At 39.0% G+C, this 13,061-nt stretch overlaps 1 protein-coding gene across 3 annotated transcripts in view; it reads right to left on the bottom strand.

Moving 5' to 3' along the window:
- Nucleotides 1-13,061, bottom strand: part of LOC126428056 (coronin-2B-like) — a 126,030-nt gene that overhangs the window by 23,352 nt on the left and 89,617 nt on the right. The gene's annotated exons all lie outside the window — the stretch shown is intronic.

Genomic DNA, 13,061 nt, shown 5'->3' with positions numbered 1-13,061 from the left:
CCTAAAGTGGCCCAAGCGAGGATGCGAGAAGGAAACATCTGGGGTTGTACTTAGTGATAGATTTTGGGGACTTTTAGGTAGCATTTCTTATATGAGGGGTACGTAGTCACAATTATAACCTAGAAAAAATAAAGTTACTTAATTAATGTTTTGTTTGTTTGCTGATATATACGAGTGCCCTGGTAGATATTAAAGTCTTCGTGCCACAGTGCTGTAGCACACAACTAGAGGAAACAGACCAAAACGGCACAATCCACTGACAGTGAAGTATTGTGAGATAACTTGTTTTCTGCAATTGAAGGGGAACAATACGTTGATTTGGTGGAAATGTGTTACAACAATGCACCACCATGGGACATGGCAGTGATATGTCTGTCCACTGTCCACATTCTTTGTACCCCTCATCCACGATTTGGTAAATTAAAATTATTAAAGAAAAAACTGAGCAAGTACAAGCATATTTAACTGCATTGAGAATCTTATTAGAATAGTTTTGATGAAAACCACAAAATGATCTTAGATGTGGATCGTGAGATATTCAAGTTTCAATCCAGCTGATTGATCTTAATTCACGAGTGACCAAAGCGAGTGGGTTCTGCCTCTGTTGCAGAGGGGGGGAGGCAGTGGTCGAGATAGCGGGAGTCACTGGAGTGCGAGTGAAGTCGTGGGGCCTGGAAAGTTTTGAAGGTTGATGGATGGATACAAACTGTGTCCTCAGCTAAAATACTGCATAGTTTACAGCTCTTCCTTCCGAATGAGTGGTCAGTTCCGAGGTAACCTAGAAAGTCAGAGGCAAAGTAGGGTCTGAAAATGTTACGGACTTTAATAGTTAGGAGGAGATATCATTGTGTAAGGGTCTCACTCGTATCATCAGTGGAAGGCACTGTAATATAAAGAATATTAATAATTCTCAAAGGCAAGGTTGTAATTAAATTGTTGCCACTGCCAGGCAGTAGTGGAACGACGTGCCACTGTTCAAGAAGAGTGCGGTGGGAGCACCGAGCGAGCAGACTTTTATTAAGACGTGGCTCTACAGTTGTGGCAAAATATGCTTTGTCTTTGTATGTATTACATAAGTGATGTTTTGGGGAGCCAAGTTGCATACAAGTGAATTTGTTTGGTGAAGACCTTATGCCAGTCACAAAACCATTACTACAATGCATGTAGGTAAGTTGGCTGTCTTCCCTGTTCCATGTGTACAGTCTCAGTGTTATGAATATATCATCACTGATTAGCATCCAGTTGTGACAGGGAGAGAATTCCATTATTTTGCATTAGTTGAGAAAGTGCCAGCATTTCCTAAACTACCCTGGCTGTGTGGTAGCAAGACCTGCGTGACAGGTACAGGTTTCTCAGCATACCAGAATTGGAGGAGAGTAGTATTGTACCTTCTGGCGCCAGTAACTTTTCTCGTGTGTCAGTAGTCTAGGACCGAGAGCTCAAAGTTATGTTTACTTTTCTGATCCAAGCAACTGGAACTTTGTGTTATTGCTGTAACAAATGTACGTCTACAATACTGGAAGACAGTGGGCCTCAGCAATATACTGAGCTTCAACTAGATTTGTCTGCGACATATTTGCAAGTGGAACAGCTTTCAGAGAGTATAATATCTGTAGCACATTCATTATCAAAATTTATATGCCAGTGTGCGACAAGCTGTAAACTGTCATGTAGATAAGTAAGGTAAGTCTGACCGATATGGATATCATAGATGGACTTCAGAGATGCAGGACCGACAAGGTACGTCAGCTAAGCACTAGATCTACACATCGCTGTTACACTACGGCTTCCTGACACATGCAGTTTGCATGTGGTACATTGCAAGTTAGAGTATGAAGAGACTTGACGTCTCCCTGCACATATTCCTGCACCTTTTTTTCATTTATGATGACAAATGTTTTGGAACACACTTTGCAAACACTTTCTCAAACATCATCAGTACATTATGAACAATACAGTGGGCTGATATGACACTGATGTTCATTGTTGTTGCAACAACATTCATGCCCATTTTCCCATACCAACACAACTCTCGCAATGTTATTCTCTGTGACTGCATAGACAGAGTATCCTGGGCACGGTGAATCTTCAACACTTGGCACATCCCGTTTGAAATTATCTGCCCATTCTTACACTTGCATTCGATTCAACTTTCACCACAATGCACTGCCATCCTACAGTGTGTTTCAATTGGTTTCAACAAAGAAGCACAAGTTTTATCAACGTTTTGTATTTTTCATACAACTTTTCCAGTTCTTTATTGGATGGATCTTGTGTAAATAGGACTGTGTATTTATAGGTTATAAAATCCAATTGCAATTACGTACATGTACGAGCATACCATTAACAGATAAACAGCAGCTGTATTGGAAAACTGAGGAGGAAGTAGCTGTTCTCGAAGTAGAAGCTTTCTTACAAATTTACTCAAATTTAGATGCCTAGGTGTGAACAGCATTAAGCAGTGTAGTGATAGTTCATTGTTAATGCAACATATAGATCGAGTTTCTATGATGTCCTTGTCTCACGTTAATATACACCCAACTCATTCCACATCCCTGAAGGTTTTTCTTTTCGATAGTATCTACAGAACACAATGAACGAATGACCAAATGAATTGGTGAATGGACAAATTAATGAGCGAATGAAGCATCTCAAAAAGCTGTCCAAAGGGACATTTTTGCTCCGCGACAGTACCGCAGTTCACTCTGCACAGGACACATTTATACATGCTGCTTTTCCACACTATCAAATTCAGCCTCACAGCCTGTATTCTCCTGACAAGAGGCCCAGTGACTACATCTTTCTTCAGGTGAAGAAACGATTACATGGCAGCCATTCCCAGACTGCAAGTTAATATTGTACTGGAAAATTTCCTGAACAGTTTAAATGCAGACTTTTGTAACTGAGGTCTCTGGCAAGTCATCAACCGTTGATAAAAATGTTTTGCTTTCAACGGTGGACATCTAGAGAAGGACGAACTCCATCATGGAGTTCTGTGGTCACAGTTTGATGTTTCTGAAGTAATAATTAAGGCTTTATAATAACCCCCTACATTTGTCGTAACATCGTTTTAACATGATAAACAAATATTTCAAATAATATGATTTTTTGGACTAGTTTTCCTATGTAGGGTTGATATTTTTAACTTGACAAAGGAACAGTGATGACTGCTCATTTAATTTCCCGTATTTTCTACCTTTGTACAACATACAGCTAATTTCATTTTGAAATAAATATTGAATGAAATCAGTTTGATTTTTACTTTGCAGTTTTTTTCTGAAGAATTAAGCACACAATTTTTACTTCGAAGAATTAAGCATATATCAGTTACAGCGTTTGAATGGAATGTACATCAAACCTCTACACACCACACCGGAAAATCCTTTGTGGAATACAAACAGTGGAATTCATAAAGACTCTTAATAAAGCAGTTTTTGTGCACATAACCAAGAACTTAAATGCAGTACCATAGCTGTGTTCACAAATTTCTATTGTTGTTTAGAACACACGCACACATTGCCAGTAACGAGACTTTAATCACAACGGATGGACAGGGATTTGAATTTTGCACCTCCCAAGGAAGAAACAACAGTCTCTGCCACAGAACCACTTCCCTCCAGTTTTCTTTTCTTCTATCTTTACAAAGTGCTCTGTGTACAACTTAAGTGCAGTTGAAGATATCTACAAGACCTTAGATTGACTAAATTATAAAATTAGAGACATTGTAAGGGGAAAACAACAGGAAGAAAATGAATAAATGGCATACCAATTACAATAAAACTGTTAAGAGTAATATTGAGGTGCATCCAGGAAGTACTCACTCTACTCTACGGAAGGCAGCTGAGAAGAATGTCTGTGAGGGGTGAGAGAGTAAACAGTCCTATCCACCTCACCCCCCCCCCCCCTGTGACCCTTTTCCTTTGTGCCCTGTAAGTGACCACAAACTGTGTCATTGGATGCCCCAAAAATGATGGCTTACTAATAGACGTGATTGTCAGCCTTATGAGTCTATTTCCTGTGTACAGCCCCACTACTGAATAAGAAACCTCAAGTGAAATGTGAATGCAGACATGACATCCACCCTAAAAGCAAGAAACAGATGTGAAAATTATACCACTGGCAATGTTTAGACTAAATAAAACAAAATATGAATCAGAAATACAGCAGTTGCTGATACCATGTACAAAAATAGAAAATATGACCAACAATATTCCAGAAGTATCAATGCACTGGATACGTGAGATAGTTTAACATCTTTATATCACTGACATCTTTTCGAGCTGGTCACAGTTACAATTTTCACGTAAGCGTCCGTGAAAATGTAGCATGCTATAGACTATGTCACCTCATTCCCCAATCATAGCAAAAAAGTTCCTATAGCACACATTCTTCTCAGCTGTGAATATTACAAACATTTACAATGTGGCATAATTCTTATACAAATACGTACCGCTCTCTTCTACAGAGAAAAGTTGATGCACAGAAATTATAAAAAAATAAATTAGTCAAAGAAGAAATAGATATACATACAAACACATGCTTAAGAATGAAGGCAAGAGTGAAAAAAACACTATGAAAAGTTAAAATAGTAGTTAAAGAGTCAATCTTTCTTTTTTTATCATAAACTGGCAAAAAAAAATTGCACACAAGTATACCCTCCACAACCCACACATGCACATCACAGTACATTACATATATCTAAAACCCTCAAGGACTTGTAAGAGGGGTTGTGGAGACAATACTCTGAAATTTAATTCATGTCTGGACACATACCATTTCCACGCTACAGCCATTTGGAAATGTCTTTACTAGGTACCTATGCAAAAAGGTAGCCACGATGGGGGTTGGTTATGTCAGATATGCCAATGTCATCGTTCTCCACAATGTCTGACTCCATTGTGTACCCTTTTCACCACAATTACGGAAAGGTTTTGAGAAAGGATACCTTCACTGTCAGCAGGCACAACTGCTGTGCTCCAAGGAGATGCTGCACACCCATATCGGATGAGGCCATACTGCATCACATCGAAGAGAACCCACTGACGAATACATGAGCAATTTCTTTGGATATTAATGGGTGAAATAGTAAAAACAAGTGATGTACTGGGTCAGGCCCAATAAAATACAGGCTGTAGCATGGAAACAGCACGTTTCCAGACATGGGTCAAATATGATGTCTAGGGATCACAAGCTTGTAAAATGTTAATGTGGTTATCTTTAAAAACTACATAGACATCTGCATGACTTACAGTATTAATTTCTCTTTTTCTTTTTTGTTTATAATAATGACCTGAAGATCATAGGTGATGGTACAATCTGGTAACAGGATCAAACTGCAGAACATAGTTCTCTGCAACATTACTTAAAAACTGTGAGATCGCACAAAGATGATCCAGTACTGCAGGAGAGTGTCCAGAGTTTGGAAGGTATGGGGAGCAGAATGTGGTCAGGTTGCACTGTTAGCTGATCCATGAAGAGTATAGGGTAAAAATGTATGTTATTTGCAAATTTGTTAAGTAACTAACACTGATAATCATTGTTGCTAACTTCCGGAGAAAAATTGGGTAGTCTCTCTCTCTCTCTCTCTCTCTCTCTCTCTCTCTCTCTCTCTCTACCCAATATTGGACATAGATTTCTGTTAAAATTGTGTGGGAAGGGGTATCACAGAAAGCTGATAACAATGGAGGCCTCATTCATACTGGCGGGTACTGTTCACACAGTTACAGTCTAGTTACTGAAATGTTATTTTGCCCAAAACTAGACAGAAGAAAAAAAGGCAGGAACAATTTTGTATGAATGTGCCTCTACATAAGAGCCAAACAACACTGAATAACTGACAAATTGTGTGTTTTGTAACTCTTTTTACTGCTGGGGTGCAACCTATTTAACTTTTTAGTACATAATTTTTATTTCTTTACTACAAAATGTTTTCTAAATCTAAATAAACAGAACTAAACAACAATTCAAACATCGATTCTGCAATAATCAAACAGTCATTGCAGTAGAGTTATCAAAATTTATTTTATTAGATTACTGTGTGTGTGTGTGTGTGTGTGTGTGTGTGTGTGTGTGTCAGAGAGAGAGAGAGAGAGAGAGAGAGAGAGAGTACAAAAAGTTTTTCTAGGACTAGATGAACATAAAATAAAGGAAAGTTAAGACAGTGATTTTAAGGCTTATGGTGTTCCGTATAGTTTCCCCTCACTTGAGTACAAGGCACAGAACATTCATATAAACATGTGATACTGTCAGCAAAGTTCTTCAGAATTTTGTTCAACTAGTGTTTGCATTTGAACCAGATCACGGTAGTCCCATACAGCATGTGATCAAAAGTATCTGGACACCCCCAAAAAACACACATTTTTCATATCAGGTGCATTATGCTGCCACCTACTGCCAGGCACTCCATATCAGCAACCTCAGTAGTCATTAGATGTAGTGACAGAGCAGAATGGGGCACTCTGCGGAATTCATGCACTTCGAATGTCGCCAGGTGATTGGGTGTCACTTGTCTGTAAGCGAGATTTCCACAATCCTAAACAGCCCTAGGTCCACTGTTTCCAATGTGATAGTGAAGTGGAAACATGAAGGGACACGTACAGCACAAAAGTGTACAGGCCAACCACATCTGTTGACTGACAGACTGCCAACAGTTGAAGAGGGTCGTAATGTGTACATCTATCCAGACCATCACACAGGAATTCCAAACTGCATCAGGATCCACTGCAAGTACTACGACAGGCGGGAGGAGAGAAAACTTGGATTTCATGGTCAAGTGGTTGCTCATAAGCCACACATCATGCTGCATACTGAATTCCAGTATTATCGATGGAGGGAGCTATGAACTTTTAAGTCATTTTCACCCAGGTGTCCAGATACTTTTGATAGCATGGTGTACATGTTGTCATCTTATTTGGGATTCACGGTGAGTGGGACAAACTTTACACACTTGTCTCTTCTTCAAACCACACTGGAGAATATCACTAATACTCAATTTACTCATGTTGCTCTGTTGCCGTCTGTGACGCAACACTGACACCCTATGGCCGCACATCCACAACTGAACATTGCTTGCAACTGGCTGGTACAAAGCATGTCTGTTGTTTATAGTTGTTACTTCAAGCTGCCACTATAGTTACTTCACTGACATCACTTACATTCCAGGAATAAAATCAGTCTTTGAACTTTTTGGACTGATGGAGTATACCCGCAATGCGTGACACTAAGAATAAAGACCCAACAGCATGTATGCAGCTGCAACAACACCCCACCCCTCCACCCCTTATTAAAGTTGTCCAGAACACAGCGAAATGTCTCATGTACAGGATTGCACAATTACATACCAAGAAAAATAAAAAAGAACTGACTCCAACTACAAAAGCTGCGCTTGCATAAATAGCAGAATACAGCACAAAGAGCAGCAGCAAAACTTAACGCATATCAATGTAGCTGGCTAACTCAATAATAAATCTGAGGTACTGGGGGGGGGATATTCATATCAGGTGGGTGACAGGGCATGGAGAATGAGCAGGAATCAGAAAATTGAGATCCAAACACAAAGGAAATAAATAGGAGACAACTGGAAGTTCACAGAACTGCCACCAGAGGTCAGTGCTAACACAACAAGGTTCCTGCATAATAATAAGTCATCTTTTATGAGAAAACATGTGATGTGTCAGTGCTCGGGGGTAGTGATATGTGGTGGGAATATCTTTGTCATTCCTATGTTGTTATTTCTGTAGTTGGAGGCGGGAAGAGAGGGGAAACGAGGGTGGGAGGTCGAGATCTGAGCAGTGATTATGTATTTCGTAAAAAAGTTATGAAAGCAAAGGACATTCATGCTGATTTTCATAACACTCTGGGGGACTCTGCTGCTTCATGTTCAGCTGTTGCTAAGTGGATGAACAAGTTTCAATTTTGCTAGGACAACTTGGATGATGAACCAGTGTAGTGGCCGACCAACATTTGCCACTATCCCAGAAATTATTGCGAAAGTGCATAAAGTGGTGATGGAGGATCACAGACAAAATGTGACAAATTGGTGAAGCTATAGAGGTGTCATCTGAATGGGTATAGAACATTTTAACAATGGAACTGGATATGAGAAAATCTGTACTGGCTCTTAAAACAAAGCCAGATATGCATCAGAATGGAAACGCCCGAACAATGTTTGACCTGTTTTAAAAGGTACCAACAGATTTCTTGCATCAGTATGTGACCACAGACCTAACTCTAGTCTATTGCTATACCCAAGAGACAAACCAACAGTCAAAAGCAGTGGAAACATGGTTGATTTACCACTGCAAAAATAAGCAGAGGAAATACGTTCAGTGAGAAAGATCACAGTATCTGTTTTCTGGGATGTGAAAGGGATTCTGCTGATCGATTATCTACCCACTGGTCATACATCTACGGGAAAATGCAACGCTGACCTCCTGAACCAACTACAATGAGAGATATGCAAAAAATGGCCATGTTTAGCAAGGAAAATGCCGTCTTTCATTGAGGCAACGTGCACCCACATGCAAGTGTCCTTACTGTGGTAAAAATACATGAACTATGACACTAATTGTTGCCACACCTGCCTTATTTGCCCAATGTCGCTCCTTCCCTACATTCAAAATTTTCCTCAGTGGATGGAGATTAGTTTCAAACGACAAACTGACTGCAGAAGTTGATAGGTACTTTGCAGGCCTGGAAGTATCTAATTTTCAAAATTGTATCAAGGCATTGGAACATGACTGTACTAAGTGTGTTAGTGTAGTGGGAGACTAAATGAAAAATAGTTTCACTGAGGCAAACTGTTTTTTTTTTTTCCTATTTCACTCTGAGAACTTCTCAAACTATCCTCTTACACTACAAATGCAAACAAAAGAGGAGAAAATTGATTTTTTAATATGTTCTCTCAATACTTTAGCACTTCAACTTATCATAATTTTAAACTTCTACAAAGTCAACAGAAGAAATCCAAAAAATATCTAGCAACTGGATAAAAAAAAATGGGGAAGAGAAAAAGAACTAGCAGTCTCAATTGGATAAGGGAAACCAAAGAATTTTTTTTTTTTTTTTTTTATGTGACAGACATGTGGAGATGACAAAACACCACAGCTTTCAATATTTACATCACTTTTTGATCAACATAATCAAATCATTTGCCAGCATTGTAAGACATATTCTACCCCTCAACAGCACCGATACCACTGTTCTGAAGCTACAAAGGAGGGCACCTGATGACCAACTTCTTGCAGGTCTATGTGGAACAACAAACACAGAGGCCAGATCTCATTATGTGATTGTACCTATCATGCACACAGTACTTTCAGTACATACCCTGTACTGGATACGAGGGAAGTTTGTTAAGTCTGGCAAATTTCTATGGGAGAATAGTAAATTTTGTTTTTGCTAACTGTGATTATTTTATGGTCCTGGGCATCAGAGGATCTTCAATGAATGGAACCAGTAGGGGAAACTGAACCTGTTCTCAACAGCAGCTGAGGTGGTGTTTTATGCACAGTTACATTAAACCTTTAAGATTTTACTGTGTCTTAGCTGCAATAGAAATATTTTCCCCCAATTGGAATCTGAGGTATGCATTTGTGAATGTTCAAGCTTTTCATTACGTGCAAGTGCTGCCAACTGTTAGCCATCACAACAGTGTGCAGCAGCTCGTGACACCAGAATACCCTGATGTGGTTGGTTCACTATATTCCACTGTATAATTGAATACTGTTATTGTTATTTTGCATGGTAATTATTGAATGGTCATTTTATTTATTACAATAGAGAATATTTCATTATTAGTTATTTTATTCAATAAAATGAAGCCAAGTGTACAAAGTATATTTTGAAAACGGGTACATATTTTTGTATAAATCTTGCATCTAAAATCATTTAAAAAAATCACCTAAGGGCATTAATATATAAAGAAAAATGTTTCCTTCCTCCAGGGAAAAAAAAATCAGGTCTGAAAGGGTTAAAGTATTAACAGCTGTGGCAGCAAATGCACAAAATTATTGTATCATTTTAAAGTTTTTGCTGAAGCTATCAGACGCATACTACGTTCGTGTAAAGCAGGTGGTGTGACATGGGATACAGAAGATTGTTGGTATGTAGCTACAGGGGAACAGAAACAGAAGTGTGCTCCAGCTAGGCTGTTGTGGTCACTATGAAAAATTCGTCAAGGAAATTAATACTGAAGTAAAGGAAGAACAAAAAATTAATGTGTTACATATAATTGCTACTGTAAGCTTTCCAATGACTGACACTGCACAAAAGCTTTGTTAGCACTGGGAACAGTGACAGTCTACTTTTGATCAAAGATGCATATGGAACAACTCTTCAATGCAAAATCCAGCAAGGTCCAATCCACAGTCCTTTCTGCACAGATTTTTAATAGTGGATGAACTTTGATCCTCACATTAACAATGAAAACTGCTGACAAAGTAGTCAAAGGTTTGGTGGTTGTGGAGATTGTAGTCTTGCTGTTTTTGGTATCCTGACTACAATCCTGATGAATTATTCTGACAACAGAAGCACTACAAGTGGCTGCAGTTGCACTTTGTTATTTGACTGCACAAAGAATTACATTGCATATTGGTGGGGCCAGTGTACATTCACTGGGACAACACTTCAAACAGCATAATGAAAGAGAGAATGGTGAACATGCATCAGCTATGATTCAAACCAGTTTACCACAGACCTCATTCTCCTAATGTAGCAACAAGTTCTTTTTCCTAACCACAGTTTGAAAATTTGACTTTGAGGGGAAATATTTTCATCAAGTAAGAAAGTGATGATGGCTACAACAGAGTGTTAAACAGTTTGAAAAAACATACTTTTGGAATGGGACGGACAAATATGGATTCTTGGTGGGTCGAAAGTATAGCGATCAACAGACATTGTTAAGAAATAATAGCCTTTTTAAAAGAAATCTATTTTACACTAGACTGATAAGCTTACTTTCTTAAAACCCGAAGTAGATTGTCCCAACTTCCTACTCTCTAAGTGCAGAAATAAAAACACTTCTATATTATGACTTTTTCAATCAGCTTATCACAAAATTTAACTCTGACTCCCAAGGAAGGCAAGTGTGATTATTAATGAACCAACCACTTTATTGGATCATGATGGCAAAATACTAACAAAAATTATTCATGCATGTATGGAAAGATGGATCTTAGGAGATAGGGAGGCAGGGACTGTGTAGGGAGTGTTACAACCTATCCCTCGAATTTATTCAAGCTGTAAAGTACACAAGAGAGAAATTTGGAATGAGAAATCAACTTCAGGGAGAAGTAATTAAAACTTTGAGGTTTGTTGATGAGGTTTTAATTCTGTCAGAGATGGTGAAGGAGTTCAAAGTGAAGTATGGGTAGTGTCTTGAAAAGAGGTTGTAAGATGAACACAGACTAAAGTAAAGCAAGGGTGATGGAATATTAGTTGAATCAAGTCAGGTGATGCTGAGGGGACTACATCAGTAAATGAGACATTAAAGTAGTAGATGAGTTTTCCTATTTGGGCAGCAAAATAACTGATAATTGTAGAAGAGAGGGGGATAAAACACAGACTGATGATAGCCAGAAAAACATTTCTGAAGAAAAGGAGTATGTTAACATTACATACAAATTTAAGTATTAGGCCTAGTAAGGTATTAAAATGGGGATGGTAGGCAGTTTAGACAAGAAGAGACTAGAAGGTTTTGAAATGTAGTGCTGCAGAATATTGAAGATTAGATAGGTGTATCAAGTAACTAACGTGTTGGATGAAATGAATTGCCTAATGAGCACAGAAGATGGAATGAGAGTAAACTGAAGAAAGACAAAAGTAATGAGAAGTAGCAGGGATAAGAGTAGCAATAAATCTAACATCAAAACCAGGGATTACAATATATAAGGAGCAGTCAAATGAAAACTTAACCCATCAAACAGGAACACAGAATGGTTCCACTGAAAAGTAATCACCACCTGCATTAAGACATTTACCCCACTAGGAGATGAGACGATCAATTCCTGTTTTGTAGAACATGGTCTGCTGCTGATGGATCCACAACTGCACCTTGAACTTCCCCATCCAACTGAAACCAATGTCCACGCTCTTCTTTCTTCAGGTCGCCAAAGATGTGAAAACCACATGGTGAAAGATTGGGGCTGTACGGAGGACATTGCAATGTTTCGTAACCAAATCGCAGAAGCGTAGCCTTTGTCTGCTCGGCAGTGTCGGTGCGGGCGTTATCATGCAGCAAGATGATTCCGTCAGACAGCACTCCTGGGCATTTCGACTTCATGGAGCAAAGCTGTTTCTGCAAAGTGCTTCATAGTGCTGCACACTCATTGTGATTCCACAGTGGAAGAACTCTGTAAGCAGACAACCCTTGCAGTCGAAGAAGAAAGTCGTCACGACCTACTGGAACTTGTGTGAACAGTTTTGGATTTCTTTGGCGGGGGAGATATGGGATGTATACACTGCTGGTTTTGTTGTTTGCCCTCAGGATGTCGTACAGAATCATCCTTTTGCTCAGTAACACCTGTCCCCATACTACCAATCTAGTGAAGGCCACGATCCAGCAATTTGGTTGGGAAACATTGCAACATAAACTGTACAGCCCAGATCTTTCACTGTGTGATTTTCAAATCCTTGGCAGTCTGAAGAAAGACGTGTGGACATGGTTTCAGTCAGGTGAGAGAGTGCTAGTGTGGGTGTGGCTGTGAAGCCATCAGTGACCAATGGCATTCTATGAAAAAAGAATTAATTGTTTGACTCACAGTGGAATAAATGACTTATTGCATGTATGAATGTTTTTGAATGATCATAGATAAAGTTAAGGAATCCTGCCACCTTGGAAGCAAAATAATACATGACAGACAAAGGACATAAAAAGCAGAGTATCACAAACAAAGACGGCACTCCTCGTCAAGAGAGGCAGCTACTATGAAACAGCAAATGAGCAAGAAATTTCTGAGGATGTGTGTTCGAAGCACAGCACTACAAGGTAGTGAATCACAAACTGTGGGAAAACTGAAAAAGAGAATGATCAAAGTGTTCTAAATGTTGTTTGTGGAAGGATG

The sequence above is a fragment of the Schistocerca serialis genome, chromosome 12 (genome assembly GCF_023864345.2).
Source record: "Schistocerca serialis cubense isolate TAMUIC-IGC-003099 chromosome 12, iqSchSeri2.2, whole genome shotgun sequence".
In the NCBI taxonomy this organism is placed as follows: Eukaryota; Metazoa; Arthropoda; class Insecta; order Orthoptera; family Acrididae; genus Schistocerca; species Schistocerca serialis.
The sequence above is the reverse complement of the archived record's forward strand: the minus strand, read 5'-3'. Positions and strand labels throughout refer to the sequence as shown.